Source organism: Desmodus rotundus, chromosome 2 (assembly GCF_022682495.2).
Source record: "Desmodus rotundus isolate HL8 chromosome 2, HLdesRot8A.1, whole genome shotgun sequence".
NCBI lineage: Eukaryota > Metazoa > Chordata > Mammalia > Chiroptera > Phyllostomidae > Desmodus > Desmodus rotundus.
This window is the reverse complement of record NC_071388.1, coordinates 84,660,090-84,681,230: the sequence shown is the minus strand read 5'-3', so window position 1 is coordinate 84,681,230 and position 21,141 is coordinate 84,660,090. Positions and strand designations below refer to the sequence as shown.

At 41.5% G+C, this 21,141-nt stretch overlaps 1 pseudogene; it reads right to left on the bottom strand.

Moving 5' to 3' along the window:
- Window positions 1–732: 732 nt before the first annotated feature.
- LOC128780300 (sorting nexin-6-like) lies at window positions 733–15,354 on the bottom strand (annotated as a pseudogene).
- Window positions 15,355–21,141: the final 5,787 nt, after the last annotated feature.

Here is a 21,141-nt window from a genome sequence, read left to right as displayed (position 1 = left end):
CTGGATAGAGTAATCTTGGATGTAGTTCCTTGCCTTTCATGACTTGGAATACTTCTTGCCAGCCCCTTCTTGCCTGTAAGGTCTCTTTTGAGAAATCAGCTGACAGTCTTATGGGAACCCCTTTGTAGGTAACTGTGTCCTTTTCTCTTGCTGCTTCTAAGATTCTCTCCTTCTGTTTAATCTTAGGTAATGTAATTATGATGTGCCTTGGTGTTTTCCTCTTTGGGTCCAACTTCTTTGGGACTCTCTGAGCTTCCTGGACTTCCTGAAAGTCTATTTCCTTTGCCAGATTAGAGAAGTTCTCCTTCATTATTTTTTCAAAGAAGTTCTCAATTTCTTGCTCTTCCACTTCTCCCTCTCCATTCTTCTATTTTGCAACTGTACTCAACCTCTCCCTCTCCATTAAACACTGCCAGGCAGTTCTGCAGCAATGCTTAACCTTCCCATGCTTCCATTTTAACTATGTGAGTTCCATTAATTTTTTTCTGAATGCCACAACTCTTCTTCTCTTAAAATCTATGAGTTTTGTTTTGCAGATTCTGATATTTTTTTCAAATCTCTGACAACATAATTGCTGGGACATTTTAGCCTGGAAACATCTTTATTTCTTGCTCTTACTTTATCTTATGGTTTATTAGCATTTTCATAATCCACTAGTGACCTAGATCTTTGACAGAGGAGATACTTAGCAACTTGAGATTCTCTTAAGCAATATCTTAAAAGGTCAGAAAGTTAGAGGTCCTCATCAGCAGACATTCTTGCTTCTCTTGTTCTTGTTTTATCAAACAGTTCTGAAACTTTGAGGAAAAACTTGCAAATATCTGTACAATCCTGAGTTCCTAAAGCATATAATGAAGAACCAACTCTATTGTTATCATCTGCAGCACTTTTGTGGGATCTTGTCATCCTGTCAGATTTAGCAGATGAAGCCTAACTCAGTTCTGATGAAGCAGGGTGCAGCCAAGAGGAGGGCCCCAAGAAGGGATTTGTAATGGGGTCCAGGACTCAGGGTGTCCAGGAAATATTAGAAAAATGTATATAGGATGTCCTCACCCCTACAGGCCTGAGCCAGGGGGGATGGGACACATGGAACAGGGCCATTCAGAGCTGTTTTGGGTAGCAACAGCTTTGTAGCTAACCCCTGGCAGTCATTTAACATATCTATAACCTTTAACTGGTTTCATGGATATGTTAAATAGCTGTGGCCCTGCTTTGAGCCAGGGAGATGGGAGTGACTTCCACCCAAGGTGGGACTGGGAAGCAACTCCCCCTGGTTACAGGGCCTGCGTGAGAGCTTGGAGATGATTGGCTCCAAGCCATGGGGCCACACCTGCCCAGACTTACTATGGCAGCCCAGTAAAGCTGGAAGAATACAGGGATGCTGGCAGGTGTAGCTGACTGTAGGAGGAGTCGGAAATGGGCTGCAAAGGAAGATGGGAACTGGGATTTAAACCTAGGCGCGGCAGCCATAGGTAAGAAGAGAGACCATGTGGCTCTGAAGGGAAGTAGAGACCATGCGGCTCTGAAGTAAAAGAGAGACCACGTGGCTTCAAAGAGTAGGGAGGACCACAAGGTTTTAGGAGAGGAGAGAGACCACGCGGCTTCAAAGAGTAGGGAGGACCACAAGGTTATGGGGGAGAAAGAAGAGACCATGCAGCTCTGAAGGAAGGAGTGAACCACGAGGCTCTGAAGCAAGTAGATAGATAGAGGTCCATGTGGTTCTGAAGTGGGGAAAAGGACCACGCGGTTCTGAAGGAGAGTAAAGAGGACCACGAGGTTTTGGAGTGCTTCTTCTTGCCACGCAGCTTAGGCAGCAGGAGAGACTTTGCAGCCATAGAGAAAGGGGAGAAAGGACTCTTGCTGCTGGGCCATGAGAAGGTGCCACATGGCTTTGGATTAACTGGAGATCGCAGCAGCCACACAGCTGATGGTGCTGGGAGCCTGAATCACGGACTTCTACTTCTTTTCCTGAGACACGGTACCCCGGACTGGGCACAGGGAGAGGGAAGGACTGTGCATCTGTGGGTATTCTAGAGGACTTTAGTATCTTACTGAAGACATTAGGTCATTATTCTAAGTTTGTGTAACTTTTGAATAAACAATTCCTTTCCTTTTCACCAGTCTCTGGCATTGAGAGACGTCTTTCCTCTGGCGGCGGGCATTGCGAACCTAGCAGGTGGGCGTGGGGGGAAGGAACCTCCAGAGACAGAAAGGCGGAATCCTTTCTGTAATAATTTATCGTGAACCACCCCCACCCTCCTGCTCTGTAACACTGATACTCTAAAAGGAATGTTCATTCATGCTCAAGGAAATCATCTACATCCTTTACTCCTGAAACAATTACTCCATCTGCTAATTTAATCATGTTTTTAAAGAAACCTTAAAGTTTCTCTTATTTTTGCCATGCACACTCAAATCTTGATTATATTCCAAGAAGACATGGAAATTTAAATCTTTTCTCAAAATAGGACGTGCTGCCACATGGCACAGGATACTTCAGGCATTGCAACAGTCTTGTTGAATATTACCAAATACTCAGCTTCCAGTATCTGTTTCATCTTTGTGAATTCCTCCTTTGCCGTGGACCCTTCTCCAAGCTTCTGCAGTTTTTCCCTTGAAGCATCAGAATCAGGTCTTGGTGGTGCTGGAGGGATAATGTAACCTGCATAGTCTTCATTTTCAACAAAGGAAATCATGAAGCCAGAAAAATTCCTCATGTTGCCGAACAACAGGAAACTCATTTTGTTTAAAATTTAGCAATGAACTCTGTGTGTGCAGTGACTTTTACTTTGTCTATCTCATTAATGGCATCAGAAATGTCCACTTGCAGAGCAGCATCACTTTGAAGATCTCCATTTATTGTTTTAAGTCTGCAGTCCTCCTCCGAGGGGAAGTCGGGGCCTTCGTTCAATTCTTCCATCAGGGTCGCGGGAGTCGGTGGGCCCCGCACGCACTCAGGGGAGAGGACAGAGTGAGGTAGACACAAAGGGAGACATTAGTGCCAGGCTGGCGGGGGGGCCCCGTGCCTGCCCCACACCCACAGCCCTCACCGTGCGCGCAGGGCTCAGTGCTGCTCAGCAGCACACTTTATGAAGAGACAAGGTAGATCTTTCAGTAGTGTTTTCACTCGTTGTGGGAGGCTTCTCTGGAAAATTTGCAAGGAGAAAACATACCCTGGAGAAGTCCATGAAAGGGGAGGTAAAGAAAGATGCATGTGCCCTACTCTCTCTCATCTCTGGTTTCCCATTGGTCAAGGTTCATAGAATGAGGAGTGGAACCCACAGCCAAGATGTGTTATCAAACAGAGTAGCAATCCATCCACGTTTGGAAATGAAGATGGTAGGCATTAATAGGTCACAGTCTGTAGCGTGTGGAAGCCTTGGAGTTCGGCTGGGACTCCAGTGAGATGTGGAGCTTGGCAAGGGCACTAGCAAAGAGGCAGAAGTGTGGAGCAGGAGTCATGTTGGAGGGAGAGCAATGGAGACTGCATCCCTGTGTTTTCCTAGCATTCTTTCTTTTGAATGATAGTTTAGGCTGTGCATAACTGTAATTTGATGTCTTTTCCCCAGCACTTTGAAGTGGTCACGCCATTGGCTTCCGACCTCTGTTGCTTCTCATTCTAATTATCAGATAATTTGCTTATCTCCCAGGAAAGTTTTAAGATTTTCTCTTTATTTTTGACATTTCACAGTTGTATTGTGTTTGTCAAGGTACAGAATTGTTTACCTTTATCTCGCTTAGCTTTGCACCTATACTTTCCAGATAAGGATTCAGTCCTTCAGTCTGGATATGAAATACTGACATTTTCACTTCTTCTGAATATTTAATGGGAAAAGAAATTTAAGGCAGACCATTCTGCAAATATATTATAACTTTAATACCATAGTCTCCCTTCCTTCTACCCCAAAGCCTCAGTATTCTTTCTAATTCATTAATCTCTTTAATTCTTCCAACCTGATGTTCATCCGGTTTACTGAGGTTATTGGTTTATAATTTCAAGGGCTACGTTTTTCTTTCTAGGATTTCTCTTCAGTGCTTTTTTATAGACACGTACTTTTTATTTCTTAACAATCTTTTTAGTATTATAATCATTTCTCCTTTCCTTCTTTTGTGTATTTTAAGATTTTAAATATACATATTAAGTCTTTTTCAAATTACTGAAATATAATTCTGTTACCGGATAAACATTTGTTTGATGACTGTCTTTCATGATTAGTTTTGTTCTCTTGGTATGCTTTGAAATTTCAGTGTGCTTTCTTCAATGGGTCTTTCCTTGTTTCTGTGTTTATTTTGTTTAATCCCTCCTTTCTCACCTTTCCATGTGTGGCTGTTTTACTGTTGTCTTTACCTGCCATGCTCTTTTATTGGCAACCAGACCTCTCATAATGCAAGGATACTATGGAAATATTATTCAGCTAGTTGAGGCTTGGCCCAGCTTTGGTGGAGCAACTGTTTGTGCTTCCTCCCAACCCTCTAGGTAACAACTTGATATTTGCTTGGAACCATAAGTGCCCTGGCCTGGTGTCCTATTTCACACTGGGATCCTGACTCTGTTCTTCTACCCATTTCCCCCCCCCCTTAGGAGATGAATACAAGGCCACTTCTGCTTATTCCTTGTCCTGGAACTCAAAAGGCCTGTGAATGAAGCTGCACTTACTGTTCGAGTTTTTATTCTTCTTTTGGTCTTTAGACATGTTTATCTTGCTTTTGGCTGTACTCATGTGTTTTAAATACATATGTGATACATCATCAATCTTTGATGTTTGGAGGAGGAGCAGGGGAAATATTCTACATGACTTAAATAGCAATCTCACTGCAGGTAACTTTATATGAACAAAGGCCATTAGAAGCAGTTACAAATCTAAATACAAGCTTTCTATGAGAGCAGGAAAGAATCGGTCCTTCTGTAACAATTACAGTTACAGGTGCCACTTGTTTAATTAGGGAAGATCACTTATATCATATGATTTCAGAGTATTAATGAGTTCTTTAACCTACTTGTATCCCAATGTCTGAAATTTCAGGAAGACTTTCAAGCATTTAACATAGGTTCCAAATAGCTTTTTACTGGTGGCAAAAGACATCTCCTTGTTTTAGATAAGGATTTAGGCCTTATGAGTCATTTATGTGTTACTGCCCTATCTTGAATCAGTTTGTCAAATTCTTTCCTGAAATCAAGTATTGATTAAAAAGACAGAAAGAATATGAGTACACTCCTTGCCTAGAGTGTAGATTTGGGTGATAAATTGTCTTGTTTTTAAAAGAATGCTGGTCTTGGAGCTGGTGAAAGAGGTGCCATTACTTACAGCTCTGTCATCTTGGATGGATTGTTGTGTTCTACAAAGTTTAGTTTCCTTAGATTTTTTTTGAATGCATTGGTTTCCTTAGTTTCTTAAGTGGAATCTTTATGAAGATTGTATGATATGATATGCATAGTAGTACTTGGCATATATTAGCTACTTATGTTAGTGAATGTTAGTGAAATGTTAGTGAAAAGACAGAAAGTAAAAAACAGACAGGTGAAACCCGGAGCTCCAAAGAAGTTTCCGAAGTTATCTACTTAGTTTTGCCTTTGTCAGTCACAAATTCATAAAGCTAATCTGCATAAATAATTTAGGTCCTAATAATGCAAAATTAGACATCTGGTTATTAACTTTAAGGATGTGCTTTAGGTATAAAAGTGTTATAATCATGGCCTCAAAGGAAAACATTCAAATTGAATATGCTTGAATTAACTACTGAAGCCAAATATTCTGAATAAATTTGTTGTCATTGCACATTTATTATTTTCATTGACAATTAATTTTCAGTGGAGACTGTAAACTAACACATTTGCCAAGAGCAAAGCAAATCATTCTGCAGAATGCCTAAGTAGGCAGCAAAGGGCAGCTGAGGTTGTTGCTAGCTAAATGTGTTTGCTTTCAGTAGCCGTATGAGAAATATCATAGCCCGGGACATGGCCATAGAACTACATCAAGTACGCACGTAGGTAATTTAGGCCCACAACTTAGCCTCACATTCCATACCGCTCATGAAATAATCACAATTAATTGTCATGTTATCAAAACTGAGCCCAAAGGATAGTAATAACCATACCTTATATTTTCATCATTCCTGGCAATTTCCAGAGTACCCGTATAAGCATCGTCTGACTTCCGCCTAACTATAAGTGTATAAAGTAGGAATTACTACCTTGAGTACACAGATAAGGAAACTGAGGTTAAGAGACTTGAAATGATCTTCTTGAGTTAATTTTAGCTCTTTCATCTATACTGTAGTTGGCAGAGGTGGTCAAAATTTCTGGTGCCTAACACAGTGTCATCTACACTGTGGGTGTTTAAATTTTTAGAGCAGGCTCTAAGATTCACTGAATTGTGGGTCATATAATATATTCAAAATAGTATTCTCAAGATTGATGATTCACGCTATGGACTATAATTAAAATATGCATTTTTAGCATATAGTAAAAATCAGTGATTTTGAAATCTTAGCTCTTGAGAAATTATGTTTTATATCTTTATTTTGGAAGTTTCTAGCACTTCACAACTTGTTATGTAACTCCAAACTATTAATGAAAGCAATTTGTAGATATAATTTTGTACAATACCACAAAACCAAGCATCAAGAGAGGAAAAACTCTGCCTTACTCCTGGTTAAGTATAACATGTCCTGATATGTCCAATATTATCTTATGAGACATCAGATATGGAGCTCAAATAGCTACACTAAAGGATTAAGCTCAGGGCTTGCCTTAGCAACAAGTTCAGATTCCTCTTGTTGAGACTTTGCACTAACATGTCAGCATGTTTTAAATATAGCTTAGTTCCTCTTGAGCAAAGGGGTCATTGTAATGTCTATAGCAGGACATATGTCTATGACTTTATATTTCCGCTCTCCAGTGGGTTTTAAAAATTATTTGTATGATATTAAATGAGGTACTGCTCCTCATATTTGAAGAACAGTAAAAATTATTTCTGTCTTTAGTATCCTTCCCTATTATCTGAATTGCTCACCCTGGCCTTACTCACCTACATTTCTTTCTACTGTGCCCTTCCATGCGCCAATGTTACGACGGTGCTGTATGTCACTACCAGTCTGAGAGAAACAGGCCTCGTCCACTCTAACAAGCCAAGGGCACCACACCCCCAGCCACCATCACTCCCCTCACGCCCCCCGAAGCAATCACACAGAAGAATAACAAACAGAACTCTACCATTTGCTTTTTCAACTGACTCACTATGTCTCCTTGGGAAAATTCTCTCACTTGGATGTTTTAAGCAGGGCTGCATTATGATTTTCATAGGCCTTCGGCAGTTTTTCCTTCTTAAACCCCTTTATCAATAATTTAAAAAAATCTTATTTGAATGTTATTTTACAATTGTATTGCTTTAAAGATGAATACATTCATATTATATATTGAAACAGGTTTCACCTAAAAGTTTATATTTTTCTTCTGATTTAAAAAGAAAGTACACTATTTACTGAGCCTTCTATACCTCATGTATAAGTTAGCCCTGACTGTAGGTCCAAGTAATACTCAGGAAAATGAATTTTAAAAAATAATTTTTTTAAATGTTTCCTGAAAAACTCTATTAATATTGATGACCTTCCTAATGTTCAAGTATCTGGTGCTTTTCAAGCACCAGAGAAGTAGGCAAATCATGCAAATGAAATGAAGACCAAATATAATTAATTTGCCTAATCTCACACACACAAAAATTAGTCTAACATTTACTGGGGCCTTACAATCTTCTGAAACTATGCTATGTGCCTTCTATGCATTATCACATTTAATCTTATAAATACCCCAAGAAAAAGCTGTTGTTACTCTAGCTTCCCTTATGCAAATACAGAACCGAGGGCCAGAAGGATAGAATGATCAGTCCAGCGTTCCACAGGAAATTGATGGTAGAAGCTGGATCTAAACTAATGTTTGAGAATTAATCATAATGTTTATCCTACTGGTTGTTTAGTGTATTATTTTAATGATTGCAACATTTCAGCATTACTTTTATAATATAATGTACATGTTCTTTTATTAATAATAATTGTTAAAATGGGAAAAGAAAACAATCTCTCTTCACTGTTTGATATCATAAAAAAGAACAGGAGCTCTAATTATAGCCTGGCTTTAACCCACCCTCTTCCCTGCACACACACACTTGTGTGTGCACCTTGCACACCCACACATAAGACACACAATCCCACTTGTCCCCCACCCATATACATAGTGTCAGATTCTTCATATTCAGTCTTTCTTTTACTTTTAGTTCAACAAATGTTTTTAGTTCATTAACACAAATAATGTTAATATAAGAAAGACATATCAGGAAAAATGAATCTTTTTCTTAATGAATAAAAGCATTTCTTTTTAATGAAAGAAAAAACTTCTTTCATTATGTTGACTAAGGGGTCATATCAGGTCCTGGTTCTGCTGATGTCCACAGCTCATTAGTTCCAGGCAACCTCTGTTCAGCTAAAAATAATGTGTATGGGAAGAATTGCATATTACTTGCCAAAATGAAAAGAGAGGATAATGCAAGTGGGAAGATTAGTAAGCATTTTGGATGAAGAACTGTCACCAGCTAATGGCCTGATTTGGCACTAACTGTTCAGAGTAGACAGTGCTAAGATCCTACCCACCTGTGTCAAAAAGAAGCATGAGGGACATACAGTCTTCATACCTACTGCTCAGTCAACTATGCCTAAACTTCTGTCCCTATCCACAATCGTTCTGTTGCTCTAATTTATAGGCACTGTTTTGCTTAGTGGATATTAGTATGCATAAAGAATGTTTAGCCATATCAGTTAACTTTGAGTAGGGGAAAAATGAAAAGGTCTACCATTTGTCATTTTGTTACAGTTCAATATCTGAATCTTTAGATATACTAAAATAGAACTTTGATAAATTCAGATTACATTCATTAAATGTCTTTAATATGGATTAAAGGGGAGAGTGGTGCTTTAAACATTTCAATTGATTTGTGAAGCTACATTTTACCTCATGAAAGTCGTCCCTGGGCAAACACTGCTGGTATATGAATGTCATTTTCATAGGGTGTGTTAAGGTGACCAAAAGCAGCACAATGCCAGTCATACTCATTTCCTCTTTCTATTTATGACCGTGCATGCAGGAACATCCTGCCTCTGAAGTGAAAGGCGATTCTGGAACAAACTCTTCTCATCTAGAGAGAGAAGTCTTAGGGGTGTGTGTGTGTGTGTTTTAAGAACTGTGCGAAGGCAACTACAGTATTCTACATAAGAAGTCCCTAAGTATTGTCCAGGTTCTAGAGAATTATTCTCCCGGAGTCATATGTAGAATTTCTTAGGATAAGGATCATTTTCAGATTTTCCTACTCTAAGTTAGAGTCAAACTCGCGGAGGGAATGGACTGGAACAATTAGAGTACAATAAGACTGCAGTGGTTTTCCAAACTACAAATTCCTGTGTGCTGGAGTATGTAATTGCAGTCTGAAGTCTGGGTTAGAAGAATCTGTCATTTACACTTTTCAACCAGTCTCATTCAACACTGGGGCTACTGACCAACTTCCTCTAAAAATGGGGACAGCCTTAAGGGCCACTTTCAAAAGTACCTTCGGCACTTAACATGTTTTCCAACCAGTCTGCCATGCTTTTTAGCACTAATAATTTAGACCCAATCATCTTGATCATTCTGGCTTCTTATTCCACTTGGCTGGCAATAAAAGCTCACATTTTATAATACATAAGTATATTGAAATCAATTAGAATCTGAACAAAACCATCATGTAAAGGAAATACTATTAGATATATTTATGGTTACCAAATAGTCAAACATTTAAATGTTGATGTGTGAGTGACAGTGAATGTTATCACAGATTCTCTTTCATTGAAAACTGAAAAGTTGGCAGCAATGCTGCCTGTCACCACCCGAACCAATAAGTACAGACAGGATTGAATCTCTGTGGGCACTTTACTCAGACGCAGGCGATCTTAGAAGATGGCAGGTTATGCACCCTCAAAACCATCTTAACATCCCATCTCAAGCCCACATTTCTATAAGGAGAGGAAAGTGTAAGTAAGGGATTTGAGAAAAAAGTTCAAGTAAGATTTGCAGTCTGGTGGTGATTTTCCTAGTACTTTTCTATCTACTGATTAATAATGTTTTATCTGCAACACAGAAGTTGCCTCCCTGGAACACATTGGAGCAGACACCATCTCCATCACTTGCAGAATCCCTGGGACACGACGGTTAAATTGCTTGTCCACCTCCTGGAATCACATGGTCATGCATTCCAGTTCCTGGAATAACAGCTTTCCACATACATTCATCACGTAAGCCTATCAACTATGACTGAAACTAAAATGTTAAACTCTTGAGTTCCCCTATCACTTTGCATGAGGTACTACGCTATTAGTTTACCTACAATTTTCAGATTGTTGTTTAAGTTCACAGAGCAACAAAGTGGCAGAGATAGGTCCATTGTTACTATAAAAAAAAGGGGAGGGTTAAAGAGAAAACTGGATTTAATAAAGTGTAAATTAAAATCAAGACAAAACAACAAAAGTGACTAAAGATAGATAAAACTAAGAATTAGGTAAAAGTTAAAAAAAATGAGGTAAAAGATAGTATGTTTCAAAAGAATTCTTATTCCAAGGAAGTCACCAAGCTCCTTTTCTTCCCATTTCTCTTTTTGACTCATATCCCTAATTTCGTTCATCCTACCCAATATTTTAGGGGCTGTTTCAGTAATCCATGGCTCTCACAAGGTATTCTAAATCTTTTTCTCTCAGCAGTCATCTTTTCCTCTTCTGTGCTCATGTTGCATTTGTAGCTTGCTTATGTTTTCTTTTTCTTTTTCTTTCCCACTAGATTGAAGTGAAGGAGTCTAGAATATGCCACTGTGGCATAAAAATTATTGTGAGTAGAAGGTACTTGAATTCCTGAAATCTCTTACCTGCCTAAAAGTAAAGGCTTTCAAAAGAATTCAATTAGGAGAAATCCCCTGCTTTGGGAGCAACCAGAGAAGATTAACTGTTATCACTGGAGACAATAACTTCCCACATCACACCTAAACAGACATTGTCACAAAATGATATCTCCCATCTATTTGCCTAAGGGCCCATTTATCTTTCCTAGAACTCATTAATTTTCCCTTAAGTGCCCTTATCCTCTTCCTCTTCTCCTGATAAGATTCATGCCCCAAATTCTAAACTCCTCCTTGAATCACTTTTTCTGTGAACTCTCATGCATACTTGGTAGATAAAAATCTGTCTTTTCTCTTGCCAATCTGTCTCTTATCAGTTTAATTTGTGAGCACTCAAGACATGAACATAAAAGGTAGAGAAAAAATATTCTTCCCCAACAAAAGGCAATGAAGATCTATCATATCTATAGCCCCCTAGTGCCAAAGTCACTATCCAGAACAGTTTTGCTGAGGTGAATTCAACTTAAGTGAACTGAATTAAACTACATACTAAATTGGGGACCAAGCATTCTGAAGTCTGTGAAAAGAAAAAAATGTAGCCAGGAATTAGGCGGGAATTGAAGCCAAAGTTTAAAAAAAAAAAGTTTATACCAAACCTAAGAGAGCTCCAGAAGGGCTATGGCTAAAATGAATATGAATTAAAAAGGGATAACATGATATATCAAAAGTTTAATTTATAGGTGAACATTTGACAAACTAGACTAAAACTTGGACTTGCTTTGTCATGATTGTTACCAAATAAAAGTGGGGTCCAGGACCGTTGTTCAGTGCAGAGCCAGCCTCAGAGTCCGCTGATGTTTGACCAGTGAGTGAGAGGAATAACAGGGGAGTCTCTGCCCTCCCTCTATTTAGATCTCTGGGCCCAAAATTCCACGCACTCCAGAAGCGTCCAACATCTCTAGCCAATCTGTCCTTTTGTCAGGCTAGACTGGCAGGTCTGCACCTCCCCTTGTAGCCATGTTCTGGAAGGGAGTAGGAGGGTTTGTTTGTTTGTTTTTTCCTTCATCAATTACCCTCACCATCCTTGCACAGACTCTGCACAAACTCTGCTACAAGTTCAATTGCCATGGCAACATGACACAGTCACCCTTGCTTGTTTACCCTTTCACTCAGGTATAGGGAAATGTATCAAGAACCATGCTAGCAACACACAGTTTCAGTCCCACAGCCTCCAGAATTTCCTGTAACCCCTCCCTCACTCCAGGACCTGGGCAGGCACCTGTATCAATTCCCCCCTTTAACACTTCTGGACCTTTCTAATCTTACAAAGGCAAATGGGTGAACCTCTCTTTTTCTATAACTATTTCCAGCTGGCCAAGGCCAGAGTTCTACCTATCACCAGGTCCAGGAGCAAAAAAAGGGAGTCTGGAGTAGAGGGAATCCTTTCTGTTCCAAGTAGGAGCTTGCAAAGTCCCAGATCAGTTGGCATCACTCCAGTTTGCGTGATATACAAAGGATGTCATGGCTGGACAAGATGACATCCTTGTTATATTCTGGAGGTAACAAATTTGGCAAGAAGATTAGAAGACACAATCAGAACCATAACAAAGATTGGGACTAATTCAACAGTGTCCTAGATTAAGAAAGAGTGGTTTTCTTGAAGGAAGGTGTGTAGTCATGTCTGAAGTCCTCTTGTCCACTATACTTAACTCAGATTTGGCTGACGGGAAAATTCTAAGATTTCCCCTCCCTCTGAAGAATTCTGGGCCTCTCTGTCTGAAACATTAGAGCAGAAAAGAAAATCAGTTTTAAGTGAAGATAATACACTGCCCCATACTTCACCCATTCAATCACCTAGTCCAGGCAAACCAGTGAGCCTTATTTCAGGAGGCAGTGATGCTCCTGGGCTTCTAAAGTGAGGCCTATACTGTGTAAACAAGCAACCAAACACATATATGAGGTCATATGCATACACCCTATGAAAACAGAAGAAAAAACACAGGTTAATTAACACAACAAATCATAAACTGGTCTCTGAGTCTGCAATACTCTCATTTGAGAAGATGCCTAGTTACAAGACCTTTGCTGGGATGTTACTAAACAGTGACCACTTGACAAATTCTTCTTGCTCGTGCATTGAACATCTCCAGTGGTGCCATCAGGTGCTGCAGTAAAATCTGTATGGCATATACAGAAACCAGCTGAACTTCCAAGTAAACACAAAACTCTGAGGACAGTTAGCTGCACTAGAGGCCAATATCACTACTGAGAGCATTGTAACTTTCTTGAAACACTATTTTTTCACCTTAAGATCACCCTCATTACCACCAAAGGGACTGTATTAAGTCCAGTTTTAATTTTGCCTGATTATTTGCATAAGCACAATAAGAACAGCAATTAATCACATAGGCTCTTTAAATCTGTTTTGCTTGAACTTACACAAGGAACCTTCAGATTAGGCTTTAGTCAGCCCTTCAGGGCACAGAAGCCCAGCCACACGCCTGCCCTCAGGCTTTCCCTGCGTACCTATTTTCTTCAAGTCCTTGAGGTTCCCCAAGCGTCTTAAGTTTCTTCCTGGCCATCTTTCAGGAAAGCAACTTTCATTCCTTACTTGGAAAGACTGGCGTGAACTACATGACCAGACAAGGTACCAGGCCATTTCTCCAGTGGCCTTTCATTAGCCTTGAAATTGAATCTCAGTTCCTCAAAGGTCTCTGCTGGCATCCAGAGTCCAGACATGCCTCCTTCAGGCATGACTTCCCCAAGTCTTGGTTACTAAAACCAGAATTGGAAACTGGTCTTATTGGATTTTTGCAAAGAAACTTTAGGCTATCACTCACTCATGTAGAATGCCAAAACCTGGAGGGATCAGGTAGGGAGACAAATACAAAGCAAAGAAGAAAACCCTTGTCCTTCAAATGTCCACCAAGATGGCATCTCCATGCCTTATGCCGTCTAGTACTAAAACCATATAATTTCTTTCCAACTTAGTTTGAAGTTGTAACTCTTAGAAACCTCAAATCCCTTTCAAAATAGAAACAAAAACAGAGTAGTTTTTGAAAACTATCTGAAGTAGTTTTCAACCAAATATTCTCAACAAAATCCTCTAAAAGGAAGGAGGTGGGAATCTTATCTCATAACAACAAGTACACCAACTGGTAGCCCTGATGACTTTTACTAGGCCCCAATAGCCCAAAACCCCAAACAGCAGAGACATTCCCTCACCAACTGTGACACTAACCAGTCCCATGGCAAAGACACCATCTCTCACCAACCAATAGCAAATGACATGTCCTAGGTCCAAATGGTGCAAAAGCCCCAACGGCAGAGACATGTTCTCACACCGGCCAGTACAGCAACTGGTTCCCAGATAGCACGAAGCCCCAAAGGCAGATACAGAGGACACAAACAAGCAAAGATCAAACGAAGTCCCCACAAGATAAGAAAGCAAGCAAAGAATAACTGTATCCAAGAACTGAGGTTTCTTTCTTTTCAAGTTAAAACTTTCACAAACTTCTTACCTGATGCAGATCCCGGCCCGCAGGATCCGGTATTGTGGCTGCAATAAACAAATTCACATGGACTACAGAAATCCTGTGGAGAAAAAGGGATGGCACAATCACTCTCTGAGTGAGAGAGGGCGAGAGGGCTAGAGAGAGCCCAACAGAGCCAACTCCCCACCTGGACAGGCTTTCATTGTTTTTCTGGGCACATTACATTGAGGATGGTCCTCATTTGCTATGCTCAGGTTCACCACAGGTGATTACCTTTTAAGGATGACAAAGGACAGAACACTGCTAATTACTTCAAAGAGAAGGATGTTACAGCTCAAGGGGGAAATTGCTCACACTCCATACTTGGGTGGTTTAGCACAGATTTTAGGAAGGTGAAGATACTCAGTAAATATTTGCTGCCTCAGGGTGAGGGAGTTTTAGCAAGAGCAAGTCTCAGCAGTCTAGGTACAACGCAGGCCTGATTTCCCACAGGAGAACCTATCCATGGACGTGGGTCCTGCCCACCAACCTCACTCCCCACTGGCTTTTCCGAGTGGGGGCTGAGCCACATTTCCCACGTGTGGAACAGTTCCCCACACTTACCTATTCAGAAATAACCATTTTAGCCTAATTCACTTTCAATCCTTGTCTTTTTAGTAATGGAAAGGACCATAACTCTGTATCAGGCAGCTAAAATTCCTTAGTTATATATTTTTTATATAACTTTTTATAACTTCTTGAAACATAGGCCTTGCAAGAATCCTATCATACAATGACCTGAATGCCTGGACATACAGGATCTCGTCTGACTTCTCCAACCATTGGCAATACAGTTCCAACTTCATGAGGGCGTAGCAATTCAGGGAACCATTTGTGGGCCACTGTTTCCCATAGTCCAAAATACACATAGGCCCAGCAGTGTTACTATAGACATCACACTCCTTCCTGGACATTGGAAAATGGCTGTACACAGCCCAACCCACTAAAATTCTGCCCAGTGGGCTCACTCCAGTACCCAAAAAAGAACAGCCCTTGATGGCCCAGACATACTGAATCAGAACATGACTAGAAGGATGCAGGCAAAGTGGGAACATACAAGCAAATCCTGAACCCACAACTCTATCTTACAAGCAGATTTTAGTGTCTTATCTTCTGCCAACCACTACAGAAAACTGTGGCCTCCAAAACTGTGGCCACCCAAAACTTGGGAGTTCCTCACCCAGTCTTAGTCATGTGGCCTTCCTAGGGACCCAAGTGTGGGGCCAGAGGAACAAATTGTGTCCCAAAACAGTGTCCCCCAGTACTCACGAGATCCTCATCCCTTCTTAAAGTCTGTCTTCTTCCCAGACCTGTTTCTTCAGTGGCCCCCAGAACTCGGACAGTCGTCACCCAGACCCCTGTTTGTGGATCCCAGAGTAGTCCCCATCAGATCCCCGTTGTGAGCTCAAATGGTCCTTCTGAGCCCAGTTATCGGCCCCGGAACTGGAGCCATCCCCATCAAATCCCAGTCGTGCAGAAACAGTGGCGCAACGCCCCCAGGGCACACGGCCCTAGTGGTGGGCACCCACGTGGCCTGTCGCCAGAATAGCAGTGGTGGTCCACCAAGTGGTACCCCAAGAGCCTCTAACTGGACCCAAATATCAGGGTGCTTAGCCCCCATTGCACATGCTGGTTCAGCTCCCCCAGTCTTGGGGTCACTTTACTCCACAGATCTGTTTCCTTTCTCCATCCTGGCATTTCTGGTGACTGGTGCCTTGAGTGGGGGTGCAGGGAATTTCCCTGAGATGGGGAAATCCTCACAGTCACACTCTTGGGGTCAGCCTGCCACAGGCAGCTGGGACCTGACTAAGGTCTCCAGAGTCCCATCTAGGTGTCATCAAACTGTTACCAAACAAAAGTGAGATTTGGCTGCCCACTGCTGAACGTAAGCATAAAACAAAGATTGGTGTGGTAGGAAAAAGGTCTTTATTAAAATATTGCACAATTTGGGTGAGCAGGGGACCAGCTACAGACTCTTCTCTTCCTCAAAACATGGGAAAAAACACATTCATTTCCAAAAAATACTGAAACTCAATACCAAGCCCAGAGATCCCCTCCATTCTTACCTGTCCTTCAGAGCACAAGGCAGCAGCTAAGTGGACAGCTATCTGGCTTCAGGCTCCCTCCCTTGACTGAGCATGTCTGGGGCCTGCATTGCCATAGCCATGTTGAGGCTGCTTCCCTCTCAGAGGCCTGGGGCTGTTGCTGACTGCTGCATCCATTCAGGCAGGGGCTCCATCCACAAGCCCAAGGCTGCCAAAGCCCCTGGAGCCTGCAAGCACTCCAGCCCTTCACATCCTTGTGCTTATTTCAGAGGAAAAGAAGGGGAGCGGTCCAGGACCACAAGCTCAGAGTCATGACGACCGGCAGACTTTGCCAGGGCAAGTGTCCCCAGGGCACAGCCAGTATGCAGGACTCAGCCTCAGCACAAGCCAGCCCCCAACTGGGTAAGCAAAGGGAAGGAGAAGGGGCAAGCATCTGCCCTCCCTCTGTTTAAATCTCCAGGCCCAAAATTCTGTGCGCTCTGGAAGCATCCAACTTCCCTAGCTAATCCACCCTTTTTCCAGGCTACACTGGCAGGTCTGCATTTTCCTCTGCCACCATTCCAGAAGGGAGTAGGAGGGTTTTTTCCTGCATCAATCACCCTTGCCATCCTTGTGCAGACTCCATGCAAAGTCTCTTCTTGATGTGCTGGTCCACACTGTCTTGGTTGCTGAGATAACGCGATGCTGCCTCGCTGGCTTGTTCACCCTTCACCCAGGGGTAGGGAAATCTATCTATCCTGGCCATGCTAGCAGTCCCACCCACCACCTCCGGCATTTTCTGCAACCCCTCCCTCACTCCAGGGCCTGGACAGGCACCAGTATCATTATGTATTTATATATTCATTTGGTAGTTTTTTCATTTTGAACAACTAAGTAAGGCAACTTTACTGAGTGGATGCTCTGACTAGGATGCCAGAGTCACAGGCTTTTAAAGAGAAATTTTTAATGTACTAGGAGAAATCCGAAATTTGTCACTCAGAAATTCATAGCAAACTCACCTTAGGAGCATTCACAGACTTGTTTTTCTACATAGTTAGTGCTTTGGGTTCTGATGTTGATTTTAACTCTTTGAAAACTGTTTCTGACTTTGACCTCAAACTCTCAATTTCCTACAATATGAGCTGTGCCCTTTCCTGCAGTTCCTGGGTCTGATGCCTGAAGAATAAAGGTTCTGAAGACCATTAACACTGACGTTTACTCAGACATAGAATCTTTCCAAGGCTCAGGGAAGATACCCAGAGAGACTTCCAATCCTCCTTGGGGCAGCGAGAAAGAAGTACAGAACAAACCAAGACAAAACATCTTTTCGATCAGAGTTCTTCACAGGAGATCTAGGCCAAAAGATATTAAAAGTGCAAAAGCAGTTTGACCTGATGCTCACACACCCTTTATTGATACAGATGTTAACCTTGCTAATCCCATCAAGCATCTAGCAGTTTTTATAGTGAGAGGACAAAGAGAGATCATGGGAGAATAATGCATTTCCCCCCAGTGGAGCAGAAGGTACTGGCAACAAGCTGCACATTGATTCTAATGAGAATGGAACTTGGTTTGGGACTTTGAAACAGCAGAGAAGCAAATCATGTTAATAATTTCAACAAAATATTCTCCTGTAACTCTTTCTTATTTATTTTATCAGATGTTTGGGGATGTAAATAGTTCTGCCGGGTCCCATTTTCTAATTACCTCCCTTTTCCCCGATACATGAGTGCTTTAATAGCAGGAAGTGCCCACACACAGCATCCAGAGTTGTCCTAATTGCAGTATCTTGACTTGAGTAAAAAAGTTATGTGTCAGTACAAAATCCAGTCTATCCTAACTCTTCTAATTTTTAAAAGCTTACATATTTACACATGAATTCTTACATAATAGGCCTGTGCATGTTTTTTAATTATAATTATATTTAATCACCTTCGCACAGCCTGCCCCAATACTTTCTGTGCCTGAAATACTCCCCCTACACAGCTATCCTTTATTACTGATATCACTGCTACTGCAACTACTGCTGCTACTACAGCTACTATTACTGGAACTCTTGCAACCAGCACCCCATCCAGTCCACCACTACTCTTGCTGCCCAAACTTGTCCTTCAGGTTTCCGCCTTATCCAATGTCCCAGACAGGGTGAGTTCTCAAAACCAGCGCTTTCCTACCAGTTGCTGCAGCCTAACATGTGTTGTTGACAAGCTGAAGTATTAGTCTCATCCACCCTCTGTAGATTTCAACTGCTAATCACATGCCATCATATTCAATCACGTGAAGTAGTGTGCCTTGACGGGAAAAATGATGTGACCCCTGCTGGCACTGCTGATGTTGCTCTCTCCAGGGGCTCACCACTGGAACCATTGCTCTCTCTATTCCTTGGTACCTACCATCATTAGCTCTATGACCCTTCAATGATAGGTGCGGAGCAACACAAGGACAGTGATTTGCCCCCTTACACTGTGCGGATCACCTGTGCCCTGCAGTGTGTGGCATCCAGAATGTCATCAACACATAACTGTTAGATGACTAAATTAATTGGCTGTGTCTACATTTAATAGCCACTGTAAAGACAGGAGAATTATTCTGGGCCCATCCACATTTTCTGGAGCATTTAAATAGGTCCAAAAAAGTAGGTCCTGTTCTGGCTCTGAGGGTGGGAGATTTGGCACAGGGCTGTAAAGAAAGAGAACAGGGCAATAAGAGAGAAATGGAGACTGAAAATGTGTCAGAAATCATTTAATTTAGTGCTGGTGAAGAAAAACCCATGGTACGCTTAGCTTCTTACAATAGGTAGGGGAGTAGGGTCATTGGTTTTGGAGGAGGGAGAGCAGGGGGAGGGAGTGGGTTTTAAACAAAGGAAACCAGGAGGGACACAGGAAATGTACATTAAGTTTCTCAATACTGCAGTGGAACTCACTTTTTTAAAGTCAGGTTGGTTGAGATAATACACATATTGCAAAAATTCATCCTGTAGAGCAGAAAGTTCTGTGAATTTTGACAGGCACAAAGAGGTACGACCGTGACACAAAGATGACAGACAGCACTTCCATCACCTCTAAAACGTCCCTCCCTGCCCTTTCTCAGCCTCCTTCCTCCGTCTCCACCCATCGGCTCTCTGCCCCTATTGTTTTTGTTTTTTCCAGAATGTCATATAAATGGAATCAACGTACAGACTTTTGAACCTGTCTTACTTCACTTAGCATAACGCATTTGAGATTCATCTGTGTTGTATTGGCGTGCGTGTATCAGTAGTTCATGCCTGTATTTTATTTTATTTTTTATTTTATTTTATTTTGCTGAATGCTTGTCCACTGTGTGGCTATATTACAGTTTATCCATCACCAATTGAGAGACATTGGAGTTATTTTTTAGTCTTTTACAACCAAAGCTACTATAAACGGTGGTGCACAGGGTTTTTAATGGGCACTTGTTTTCACTTGCCTTGAGCAAAGACCTAGGAATGCGATTGCTGGGCCACTGGGGGAGTGTATGTTCACCTTCATAGGAGCTGCTATTTTATTTTTCTGAAATTCTTTGTAAATATTATTTTCTTAAGTTACTAACATCCTATCTTCCTGGATAACCATTGGCAAGGCCAGGGTCCTGCAGAAGGAATATGACAATTGTAAGGAATAAACAGGTACATACCTGGTACCTTCTGATCTGGGCCTCCATTCTATAATTTGAAGACATAAATCAGGATAAAATCAGAACGTTACAGTACTGCCTGTCAGCTACCATTTGCAAACATCCACTTCTGGATGCTCAGCATCTCTGTCACATACATACATTTTACCACCACACACCATCCTGACTCTGAGTTCTACCGAAGGTACTAAGAGTCTCATTCTAGAAATTTAATGTGTTCCATAAAAAAGCAATCACACCACTCTGATAGCATTAAAGCATCCTGAAGGTTTTTTAAAAGGGAAAAAAGCAAAGAAAAAAAACCTTGCTCGTGATACATTTTTTCCTCTGGCACATTTCCTGAAGTCAGCAGGAACTGGAAAAACATGTGCCAAAATGCAATTTGGAAAAGTGTTTATGTTTGTGGGTGTTTCAGCCCTGACTGGAACCAGGAAGTAGCAGAAGTCCTAAGTGTGAAGGAGTTCCCCTCTGAGCCCTCCAAACCAGTTTTACAGTGTTATTTTGCTACACATTATTGCTACCTAAAGTTCTAACTCCATGTCTCCTGAGATAGGATTTCAGGCAGGAAGGGTCTACTTACATTAAATCAAAGATTAATGAAGATTGGGGTGGAGAACGGAGAATGCTTCTTTGCTTCTGGTTACTGACACTGTAAGAACTTTGTATGCAATTTATAAGGCAAATGTTTTTAAGGAGACAGGGAAAGGATTTAAGGGACAGATGAACCCCGTCCTTGGAGGTCTTGGAGCCCTCCATTGGTTTACAGATCTTCCTGTGACTTAAAGGAGCAAATGAGCTCCTGCCTATGTGTAATTTTTTTTTTTAATTGGCAGGTGCTAGAAAGGGTTCGGATAACTCAGTGATGTAGAGACCCTTAAAATAACTTTGCACAGTTAAAACAGCACTCTCAGCGAGCAGCGCTTCACGAACACGGATTGAGAGTCATACTCTAGTCACGACATGTGACCCATCATTTATGACATTCAGGGCACAGCTGGCCGTGAGTGATCTCTGACGAATCGT